The following is a 12969-nucleotide window of genomic DNA, read 5'->3' as shown; positions in this document are numbered from 1 at the left end:
ATTGTGCAGGCACAACATCATCTGCCTGTGTTTGGTGAGGTTTTTTTTTCAATTTGGAATATTATAAAGAAAATAGCTATTCCACTGTGCATATAATGCATTGCAGACACCCATTTCCTTTTGGAGGAGTGAACATTTAAGCCAGGATAGAAGAATGCTATGGGAGATAAGTTTGTTGTTTTAAGAAGCTACAAAACTTTCCTAAATATTTCTAACCGCAAACTGCAGCATGCCAGTAAAGAAAATCTGATTGAGAAATTACCTTGCTTGCTTATACTCTGTTAATATATAACAAATTGTTTATTTACAAATATATTCAGGTTCTTGGGAATAACTTGATTTTCATATTCGTTTGTCACCCATAATAGGTAAAACATTTGATCATGTGAAGGTATTGGGGAACATGTTTTTCTAACATATACTGGTTGTAAAGAAAACTAGAGTGAAACCACATTGTGATTTTTGTACTTCTTTAAAGAATCTGCTAGGATATATAAGCTGTGGGAGAAAGAGTAAGTCAGAAGTTGCTCTTTGAAGTTTGTTCCATCCACCGATATGTGTGTATGTGTATATGGATGCATGTATGATGGAGTTGGAATCCGTTTCCATCCACCTAATATGTATGCGTGTCCGTGTATGAAGTTAGAGAAGCTTGTAAAAAGAAGCTGGAGTCTGTCTTATTTCATCAAGTATAAGAGTGTGTGTGCGTGTGTGTGTGTGTGTGTGTGTGTGTGTGTGTGTGTGTGTGTGTGTGCGTGTGTGTGTGGGGGAGTGCATGTGCGCACATGCACATGCTTTTTAGAAACTTGCCACAATTAGGTAGGAGCCACCAGCCTTAGCCCCCACCTCCCACAGTTAGGTGGAAGCTCCCACCAGGAAGCTGCCAGCCCTGGTCCTTAGCCAAGAACAATGAAGTTCTAGCCCCTCAGCTTACCACTCTCAGGGGAAGCCACTGCCAATAACAACCAGTTCTGGCCCATAAAGTTGCCCCTCAGAGAAAGTCTGCTGGATGACCAGCCAGCCAACAGCCTATGCCCTGACTCAGTTTACACTGTGATATCGAAGGTGGTTTTCAATATTTACCTGCTGTGGACAACTAAAGACAGCCCCCATATTCCGCACTTGGGTCTAAAACAAAAATATGTTGACATGATATAACTGAGTTGTTAAAGAAACCAAATCTTTACAGGTTTTAGTTAGTTATCTGAGTCAGTTCTGTAGCTCAGAGGAGAGTTATTATTATGTTTCATTGAAAATGAATTCTTTCATTCAATCATCCCAAGCACAGTTTCTCTACCCTCTACTTCTGGTTTCCACCACCTCCCCTCCCCCAAGATCCATTCCCCCTCCACTTCCTCTTCAGAAGAGCAGGTCTCCAAGAGATCACAGGCAAACAAGACAAAAACAGATACAATAAGACAAGGTGGAAACCCCCCATACTGAGCTAGACAAGACAACTCAATAGGATGAAAAGAGTCTCAAGAGCAGGCATAAGAATCAGAGCTGGGGGCTGGAGAGATGGCTCAACTGCCAAAGGCTAGGCTCACAACCAAAAATATCAGAATCAGAGATGGCCCAGTGCCATGCCAAGCTGCACTTGCAGGGAAAAGATGCCAAGTGGGTGGGCTATAAATACACAGAGGCCTGCCTGTTGCCATGCCAAACAGCACAGCAAGAGGAAGACATCCAGAAACCCAACTGCTGCCACATGACACGATACAGAAGACACACAGACCTGCCTACTGCCACACCACCAGACGTGGGAGGGGGAAGATGTCCAGAGACCTGACCACCACCATGCCACATGGACAGGCTATAGACACCTAGAGGCCTTCTTGCTGCCATGTCATGTAGCATAGGCAGAGAAGGTCACCCAGAGGCCCACCAGCCTTGTGGCCTGCTTGCAGCAGGAGTCACTACAATGTGAAAGTATGTGGTAGACGGATGGGAGAGAAAGAGACCTGAAACCACCTGAACATTAAGAACAGAGATGTAAGTGGAGACCCAAGGGTGTACAGGAGTAGCCTGCTATGAGTAGCAAGCCTGGCCACATGTCTAGGGGTGTTGTTGATGTCTTTGGCTCATATTATGAGGATGTCCCTGGTTTGGGCAGCTGCCTGGAACCATGTAGGTGTCCAAGGGCTATGCAGAACTGGCCCCACCTCTCACCTGCAGCAGCACTCAAGAGGGGGACCTACACCTCACCGGGGCAACACAGTGAAGGTGAGTGTGAGGATTGACTCCAGCACTCCTATACCATGAGGTGGTTCTAGTGAAGAGGTGATGCCCTCCCCGACCCTGCATTCTTCTTCGTCTTAGGCAGTCAGGAGAGCTGTCCTCAGGGTCATAAGAGCTGGAGAGTTGTCCCTGCCCAACACCAGCTGCAGCATTCTGGAGAGGGGGGCCTTTCCATTGCTGGTATAGCATAACAGAGCTGGCCCTGGGGGTTGGGGCACAGGTGAGCTGGCCCCAGTGCATGAGCAAGGGAGAACTGGCCCTGCCACTCATGTGCCATGAGATAGTGCGGGTTAGGAGGTGATGCCCTCCCTCTTTGTCCTTTGCTACCTGTGCTTCATCTACATCACCTGTGATCTGTTGATGTGCCTGAAAGGGCCGGTCCTGCTGATCCAAAGCTATAGGATATATATGGCATGGGGAAACAATGGCATAACCAGGAGGGGTTCCAATGTAGATAGAGTATTGATGGTGTGACAGAAGCCATAGACCTTGAACCAGACCAACGGCTCATTGCAATGAACCTTTGTAGATGAAGATGTGTGGACAGAGGGGTATACTGTGGGACACACGGTGACACAGTACAACATCCACAGTGAGATGTGGGGTTTTTTTATGTTTTATTTTATTTGGGGTTTGTTTGTTTGTTCGTATGTTTTTTATTTTCTTTCAGGGGAGGAGTTTGCAAGAGCAGGGGCAGATTTGAAGGGATGACGTTCAAGATGTGAAGCTCACAAGGAATCAATAAAAAGTTAAAAAAAAAAACAATCAGAAATATACCCACTCCCTCCGTTAGGAGGAGTCCCACAAAAACATCAATCTAACAGCCATGACCTGTATGCTGAAGACCTGGTACAGAATCATACATGCCCCATGCTTGCTGTTTCACTGTCTAGAGAGTTAATGATCTCCACTTTGCCTTTCAGGTTTTTATACTTTATAAGATGGTATTGATAGCTCCTAAGTAACAAGTGGGGCCAAATATCAGAAATCTGAGTGGAGTTTTATAAACGTACTCCTACTGTATGTTCAGCATAACTATGCTCCCTGTTCTTTCTATCCAAAAGAAAAAGTCAGCCATCACCTGACTTACTGTGTGACTCACTTCCTCATCACTGTGACAACATGCCTGACAGAGAATCCTTCAGGGAAGACAAGTCTTGTTTTGGCTTACAGATCCTGAGGGATTTTACTTGGTCAGTGAGGAAGCCATGTGTCAGAAGCAGTTTCCCCTAAGATGATTAGAACTCGGTTATTTATGTGGTGACAGAGAAAAAGCAGCAATGCTGGATGAGGGATGTAAAGGTGTTTCCTCTAGTGACCACCTCCCCCTGCCAAGAGTCACCTTCTTAACATTCTGCCGTTTTCAAAGTGAGCATCCATGGCAACAGCCTATAGGGACATTTGAGATCTAAATCATAGCAGTGCCCTTTGAGAATGCTGAGAGCCTTCGATGCACTTGCTTTCATTTTTAAATTTCAGTCATTAGACACTGATGGTCTTAATTGTGAAATCTCACCTTTTCAGAACTTATTTTTCAGCTCCCCAAAACATGTCATATTTTTGTGTAAATTGTACATTTTAAACTATGGTTGGTGAGGAGACTGGAGCTCTGTCTTAGCAGTTACATGAGCACTTGTTCTTTCTGAGGACCCGGGGTTGGATTCCCAGGACCCACCAGGTGGCTCACAGCCATCTCTAACTCCACTACCAGGGGATCCTATGCCCTCTCCTGACCTCCAAAAGCATTGCATATTCATGCTGCACAGACATACTTGCACTCAAAGCACTCATATATATGTATGTATATACATGTACATATATGTATATACATAAGGTAACAATAAATAAATCTTTAAAATATACACTGAATTTGGAAAAGTGGGTTTTTTCCTCGTGGAAATCTTACTTTATCTCCAAGCTTTAAGGTGTGGAGTTTGGTTCCCTCCAATGGCTTCCATGCCTTTGCCATGTCCTCACCTGCTCCTACACTGTAAGGCAGTTCATTTTGAAATGATTGACAGCTGTGCATCAGTTCCTCTCAGCAACCTTGATGTCCCAGCACTGTAGCTAGACTCAGAATCTGCTAATCTTATTTGCCTTAATTGGTATTTGTTATTTTTCAACCCTGCCCAATCTCTCCATCTTCAACAGCACCTTCGTAAAATTCCAGAACAATCTCAGAGATCTAAGCTGTATGCACCTGGAGTCCTGCATACTGCAGACACCAAGGAATGAAAACAGCTTCAATGCAGGGTTTCAGTAAAGTTCACCACTTTTTAACTAAAACTTTACTGAAATACTGGGCTTACACTGTTTGTGTAAATCAAATTATGGACTGAATGACAAGAGATCAAATCAAAGATTTTAGGTCTAGAAACTCACCCAAAACCATGCACAATTTCTAGACAGCAGTCAATAAATTAAACATGTAAAGGTTGTAAAAGGGAGTTAAGTTAATAATTGAGGACAAATCTTTCCCAAACTTGTGTGCCCACAAACCCACACATGAAAATCCCACTCCTCTCAACAAAGGCCAATTTATCCAAACATGGAACTTACTAGATTTGCTGTCCATGTATTATTTTGTCATCTTCCCACAACCAGGACTCAAGTGTTTCATTCACTTTGTTAAGTATTCACCCATAAATAAAAAAAAAACTAACAAAATTTCATGTTGAGTAAAAGAAATCACAACACACAACTGAGACTATTTCCCTTTTTCTTTTCTTTCTCTTATTATTTTGGTTCTTAATTTTTTTTTAAAGAATTGTACATAATTTTATAATTTGAATCAGATTTTCATGCCATAGTCCAAGCTAGCCTGTAAACTCACCATGAAACAGAAATTGGCTTCTCTGCCTAATGCTTGTGGATCAGATGTAAGCTCTCAGCTCCTGCTCCAGCACCATGCCTGCCTGTCTGCTCCCATGCTCCCTGCCAGGATGGACATGGATTCTGACCCTCTGCAACTGCCCCAGATTAACTGTTTTCTTTTATAAGTTTCCTTGGTTATGGTGCTTGGTCACAGCAATTCAAAAGGAATCAAGACCAGGTGTTAGCAGAATATTTCAGAGTGTGGTGGTTGGATAAGGAATGCCCCCACAATAGATTCATGCTTGAATGCTTGGTTCAGTAAAAAAAAAAAGTTCATGTTTTTAAAGAATCATAAGTTATTAGCAGTTTGGTTAATATTAAAAGTAAAATTATAAACCAATAAATAACAGACATATTTTGTAATTCATAATTTAATAAAGATTATGCTAGTGAATAAGTGTCACAATATATTGAATTCACAGGTGTATGATTTCTTAGATGGAGAGTCGCCACGATAAATTTACTTTCCATGCAGATAATGATAACTATGATTCTTCTTTCCTGAATCATTAATTCTGTGTAAAAACAATTTTAGAGAAGTCAGAAAGCAGAAGGTGGCTGCTGCACATAATATTTTTTGTTTAAAAGCTGGTATTAGCTAAAACTAGAACAGGACAAAGAGGTAAAAAAAATTACTGTTACAGGAAGAAAACAAAGAGCCAGGAGGAGGATGGCCTTTTTGCAAAACAGGGAGCTTAGAAGAAAACATGTGGCACAAACTCCTCCAGCACCGTCTGAGAAGGTAGGGATGCCGTTCAAATGAAAAGGAAATGGCAAAAGGCTTTAGCAGTGGTTCTCCATCTGCCTAATGCTGCGACCCTTTAATATGGCTCTTCAGGTTGTGGTGACCCCCAACCATAAAATTATTTCATTGCTACTTCATAACTATAATTTTGCTACTTCAATGAATCATAATGTAAATATCTGATATGCAAGATATCTGATATGTGACCACGATGAAAGGGTCCTTTGACCCACAAAGAGGTCACCACCCACAGATGGCGAACCACTGCTTTAGAGTTACAAACTTCAAAACCGATGCAAAAAAGTCTCCAGGGACTCCAGGAGAATGAAAATACAAATGTTCTAAGGGTGACATTTCTTAGCACTAACATGTTTTCTCTATCATGGCCTCACACTGCTCCTTCCGTATCATAATTCTCTCTTTCTTCTGAATGTTCCTTCTCTGTCACACACAGACAGAGCCGACATGCACAAAAATCCCAGCACCCTCAGCAAAGCCAACTTTATCCAAGCCTTGTACTTATAGGGTTTACTGTGTTATAGTGTCAAATCCCCACAGCCAGGACCAATTGCTTTCATCTGTTTTGAGATGAATCCAGCCATCAATTGCAAACAATAACAAGTTTTCCTCTTGAGTACAGAAAAACACAACCCATAAGTGAGTGCACAACCCTAATTTTTTCTCTTCTTTATGCTTCTTAAAAATTAATTTTCAAAATTTGTATATATTTTTAAAATTTGAGAAAAATGTCATCCTATAGTTCAACATGGACTGGAAATCCATGATGTAACCCAATCCTCAAGCTCAAGGTGATCCTCCTGTCTCAGCCTCTCAAGTGCTGGGGTTTTAGCAACGAGTTACCACGCTAAGTGACCTCTTCCTTCTTTACGAACTAGCAGCCTGCGGGGCTGCTGAGTAGAGCAGGCCAGCTGCAGCTCATCCACTGCTTTGGTTTGCTTGTAGCATTGAGCATCATAATGCTGGGAAGCCCTCACTAAGGATGACAGTAAATCACCATTAGCAGGTATCACATGTCCTCCTGGACATTCACTTTGTCAAATCCTGATCTTCATGACCAGTGCTCCCAGCGCCATCAGTGGTAAAGAAACAGAAAAGCAGGAGTATGTGTGTGTGTGTGTGTGTGTGTGTGTGTGAGAGAGAGAGAGAGAGGGGGGGGGAGGGAGGGAGGGAGAAAGAGAGAGAGAGACTTACCAGCTCTGCTTTGGAGTCTATCTCCACAAGATGAGAATTCCGTTCCTCACAGGCAGACTGGCTGTCTGCCCAGGTTTCCATTCCTCTAAAAACATGGTAGAATTTGTTTCCAAAAGCAACCCAGGCTCTTGAACAAAGAGGACAGGAGCTGTCTAGGAGATGTACATGTGTGAAATGGGTGTCCAGCACTGTAATAACCATTTGTTAATACTGTAGAGAACAAGCTTCAGGCCTGAGGCATAACCCAGGGGTGCTGTCCTTGCTCAGAAATCCTATTTTTTTGTATTCTTATGCTCTCTATCTTGCCATTACCTTAACCTTTAGAACAACCTAAGTTACTTGTTTGGTGAGCTGAGACTGGCAGGTGCTGAAGAACTAAAGCGAGGCCTGGAGGGTAGAGTCCGGTTGCAGCATGGCTGCCCAAGTGTCCTCTGCTCTCAAGAACTGTGCTGTAGAACAGCAACAGACATGCCTATATTTCCTGAGCAAAAACACCTAAACCTCCTCTCCTGATGCTACATTTTCTAGAAAGTAACCTATGGGGATTGTTGTGGGTATGGAGATGTTGCTTACCACAAAATAGGCGCCTGTGTAGCCTGCAGCAATGCAGAGGCAACAATAGGCACGCAGAACACAATAACCATTGGTACACTAGTTGGAAACATAGGCCACTATATCCCTAGTGAAGACCAAGCCCTGAGTCTACAGCGCAGGGAAAGAGCTATGCAGGGCACATAATACAGTAAAAGGGCAACAGAAGCCCCTATGGTTGAGTGCAGTGCATCCAGGCTTGAGCTGAGCACCAAAGAGTTTGAGCAGAATGACCATTATGTTACCATAATCCATGACGACAAGATGGACGAAGAGAACGGTGAGCCATATCCATGATGTCCAGATTTATCTCGACAGGAAAAGACCTCTAAAATGACCTCAAACCATCCAAAGTGTATAACTTAACAAATGGTGGTGAGAACCATAGATATTGCAACGTGAAGGGGCTGAGGAAAACCCACAGGTAGGAACATTTGAAACCTCATGAAATCAAGACCAAGAGGTAAGGAGAGACAGGAGGTCATTATTTCAAGTTACCTCATTGTATGCTCTGCTGAACTGTTGCTCTGAAGAGTTTAGAGACTCACTTTCAGCTGTTTCCTCCTTGAGGTTGGGACTGAGTCTCTTGCTCCCAGGTCTCTCACATCCTTCACAGTGCAAGCTGCCTAACGCCTCCTCAACAGGCTAGGCATGTGTGGATGAAATGCAGAACACTGCCCATTTCTGTTGACTTCCTAAGCAGTCGATACAATTTTTCAACATGGGCTGTCTTTTCTCTAAAACAAACAAGCAAAAAGCCCCAGTAAACCCAAACTAAATGAGTGAAATGGGTGGTCAGCACTACAAGAACCATCGTTATTATAACTACTGATACATGCATTTTTAACACAAGGGCATACTAGACATTATCCAGCAAATTTTAAAGGTGTTTGTTTTGTTTAGCTTGGATTTTCTTTCTTTCTTTCTTTCTTTCTTTTTTTTTTTTGGTTTTGTTTTCCAGCATTGTACCTTGTAAAAGCTCACTAATGGACTAAGGAAACCCCTTGTGGTTTCCTCAGACTTCTATTTAGTTTGTACACAATGTATCTCTGACAATTATTGTGAATTTGACATTCATAATGAGCTTTTCAATATAAAAATTCATATAAACTGGCAGTCATAAGAAATATTTTCTCAATGGAATTATAAGGTTTTTGACAGTCAGAAATTGGATATGCCCAACTCTCACGAGAATAGCACAAAAAAGAGAGGTGACTTAAGATAGCAGTATGGGGGGTAGGGAGAGAGAGAGGACAGTTTTACTGTGACAGTTTTTACAGAGAAAGGTTGCAGAGAGAGAACAAGAAGACAGAACGAGCCAGAGAATGAGAAGGAACCAGAAGATTAGGACAAATTGCCAAAAGTAATATGAGGCCAAGCAGAACAATTCATTGGGAAGCCAGAGAGAAGCCAGATTGAACCAGTCAGCTTGAAGAGGAGTTTGTACCAGAACAGCTGAGTTGAACCAGCCAGAGCCCAGAAAGAGCTAGAAAGGGTGATCTTATTCAGCAGTAAGCCTCACAGATGATGATTATATGCAGCAAATAAAAGTTACTTTTACACTATCTTTTTACCCATTGTTCTGCAGATAATAGCCATGTTAAGAAAATCAGACCAATATGAAGAGCTTAGTATTTCATTAGATATTGTGCATATATCTGAAATAGCTCACAGTGCTTATTTTATGTCGCTTCAAAGTTTTGGGTCATTTTAATGTATTGCATCAAACGTCTTGCTATATCTCTTTCTAATATGTCTCTGTCAGCATGGTGGGAAGTTGTGATATAGCCCACCCATGTCACAGACTGCAAAGCAAATTTGGCTAGCAGAAGCTCCTGGTGTGCAAAGCAGGAAAGCTACAACACTGAAAACACCTCTGGTGGTCACCTGTCCAGTTTGGCCTAAGCACCATCATAAATCTCAGAGACAAGTGTCTTCAAGTTCAAGTGACCTTCTCTCAGCGTCCAGATGGTCAAGCCCAGTTTAGATGATAAGATGGTCATGTATCGTCTTGTCTTTGTCCTTTTTAAAATTGAACTTTTAATAATACTTCGTCGTTATCTTTTATTTTTAAAAAATATAAGCAAAATAAAATGCAAGCTCTTAAACTTCATTATCATTCTCCTAATTACATTTATCTCATTTTCTTAATGTATCTTTCTCCTTATTGGGGAATCATTTATGTGTTGTTATTTTTATTTTCTTGTACTCCTTATGATGTTAGCTTTTCTTTTTTGCTTGTATTTAACTTTGTTTCTGCACTTTGATTTCCCCCTTTCGTGCACTTTTAAACATTTTATTAAATTGATATTTCTTTATTTGTCCCAGATAAATTTTAACTTTATAGCACACTCTGTATTAGCTTGGTCATTTTCCTATCTATGGTAACTGATGACAAAATAGTGAACTTGAACATATTTCCGATGTAACAGTGGCTTTGTTGTTGTTGTTGTTGTTTGGTTAGTTTGTTTTGCTGTTTTTTATGTCCTCAGCCCCTAATGAGATGGGAAGACATACAAACCAAAGATGCTCAGTCACAACATGGAAGCACAAGAAACATGAAAAGGCGACAAAAAATATTGTCTCCAAAGAGTGCAACTCCTTAATTGCTGAACACAAAGGTAGGGATGTGGTGTCATGGTACAGTTCTCTCTTCTTGGCAATCATGCAACAAATGTCACCACAGAAGGCATTGGCCCCGCTGTTATGGCAGCTACAAAAGCAAGAACAAACAGTGATGCGGGGACCTATGGTGATGATGACGGACTTCATGAGGTTCTGCGGACACCTGTCACACAACTGAGAGTCCATCCTTTACAGCCTTCTGTGGACACACTGTCATCTGCTAAGCATGGTCTCTGTGCATCCCAGAATACATAGGAATGGGACCCTTGGCTGAAGATCAGGTTCCAGCATTACCAATGAGCTGTTACCATTGTTAGAGTAGAACTTTTCAATGATAGAGTTGTTTTCACTCCTCCATGCTTTTAAAGTAACCTCAATAAACACTTTGGTTTATTGAAAGGGACTTAAGTAAAATTATTTCTTCGGTTTTTCAGTGTCCTATGTGAAGTGAATAGATGTTTCTTTACATCTTTGATCAACTAATAATGCCCCCAAGTGAGTAAAATGCCAGATATACTGTTCAATAGTCTGGTTGTAAAATGATCAGTGACTTAAAAGACATTAGTGATGAATGAGATAAGAAAATCAAATCATGACCCTGAGAAAACAATAACAATATAAATGAAAAAGTAAAACAGAAGAGAAAATCAGCGTGTAAACTTAATTTTGACAAAACTACCATGAATAAGTAAATAAATAAAAATGTTGGAAGTAAAGAGCTCAGTGAACCAAATAAAAACCCTTAATGATAGTATTATAAAATGAAATGCAAATAAAAAATGAAAGCAAATTTAAAAAAGATAATGGGCAAGGTCAAGAAATACTAAATTCACACATTAATATAGCAAAGCAATTCACTGGAATATAACTACAACATTCATAAACTGTGTGAAAAAAGCTAAGTATTTACAGAATTGAAGGATCAGAATAAAATAAAATAAGCCATAAGTAATGTAGTCAACCAAATTGTAGCAGCAATATCCCCAACACTAGAATAAGAAATGGATGTCTAAGCACACAACAAGGACATATGCTCAACCATGTTCATAGTGGCCTTATTCATAATAGCCAGAACATGGAAACAGCCTAAGTGTCCCTCAGTAGAAGAATGGATAAAGAAACTGTGGTACATTTACACTGTGGAATACTACTCAGCTATTAAAAACAAGGAATTCCCAAAATTATTGGACAAATGGATGGAACTGGAAAGGATCATAATGAGTGAGTCAACCCAGAAGTAGAAAAACTCAAATGGTATATACTCACTTATATCTGGAAACTAGCCCAAGGGGCATGTCTCGTGAAAGTCTTCACTTACCAGAAAAGTAGGACAGAGGGGAGGACAATCCTATTGGGACTTTAGGTGAGAGAAGCATGGGAGAACAGGGAAATAGAAGGATCCAGAAGGTCCTAGAGACCTACAAGAAGAACATTATGGTGGGCAGATCTGGGCCCAGGCGTCCTGCTCAAACTAAGGGACCAGCCAAGGACAATACATGCAGTAAACTTTGACCCCCCTGCCCACATCTAGCCAATGGACAGGACATTCTCCACAGTTGAGTGGAGAGTGGGGTCTGACTTTCACACAAACTCTGCTGCCCCATATTTGACCACATCCTCTGGATGGGGAGGCCTGGTGGCACTCAGAGGAAGGATAGCAGGCTACCAAGAAGAGACTTGATATCCTATGAGCATATACAGGGGGAGGAGGTCCCCCTCAGTCACAATCATAGGGGAAGAGAGTAGAGGGAAAGAGAGAGGGAGGGAGGAATGGGAGGATACAATGGATGGGATAACAATTGAGATGTAATATGAATAAATTAATAAAACATATTTAAAAATTTAAAACTGAAAAAAAAAGAACATGAGGATGTCCCTGGTCCACCTGGATGTCTAGGGACTGTGCAGAACTTGCCCCACCCATCACTGGATATGGCACCCTGGAGAGCTAGCTTATCTCTCACTGCTGTCACCTTTCAGGGGAGCAGGCCCAGCCCCTCACCCAGAAGGCACAGAAGAGTTGGCCCTGGTAGCTGGAGTATGGTAAGCCAAACCATGAAGTCATGAGTGTGGGAGAGCTGATTCATCCCTCGTCTACCATGATGTTGCATGAGAACAGAAATGATGCCCCCCTGAGACACCTCCAGCAGCCAAAAAAGCTGTCCACAGGGTCAGGAGCTCTGGAGAGCGATCCCTGCCCCTCATTAGCTGCAGCACTCTGGAGAGTGGGCTTTAAACCTTGTCTGGACAGCATCGCATAGCTGACCCTAGTGGTGGTGGTGGTGGTGGTAGGGGCAAAGGTAAGCCAGCCTCAAGAGCAAGAATGTGGGAAAGATGGCCCTGCCATTCTTCTGATACACACACACACACACACACACACACACACTTGGTGGTTGGAGAAAGGGACAGGATCATAAGAGTAGGTGAGATGACCCTGTCTTTGTGGGATGCAGCACTCATTAGAACAGGCTCTGAATCTCTCCTGGGCAGCGCAGCAGTGCTGGGTCTCATCAAGGGGACTCTGGTGAGCCAGCCCTGAGTATAAGGGCATGGGAGAGCTGACTCCACTACCTGTCTACTTTAACATGGCATGGGTGTGAGGGTGATGTTCTCCCTTCCTCCCCCTTTACTACCTGTGGGAGTTGGGAGCGCTGGCCTGGAGGGCATGAGAGCAAAAGAGTTTG

Source organism: Acomys minous, assembly GCF_964271855.1.
Source record: "Acomys minous genome assembly, chromosome: 17".
In the NCBI taxonomy this organism is placed as follows: Eukaryota; Metazoa; Chordata; class Mammalia; order Rodentia; family Muridae; genus Acomys; species Acomys minous.
Note: the sequence above shows the minus strand (reverse complement) of the source record.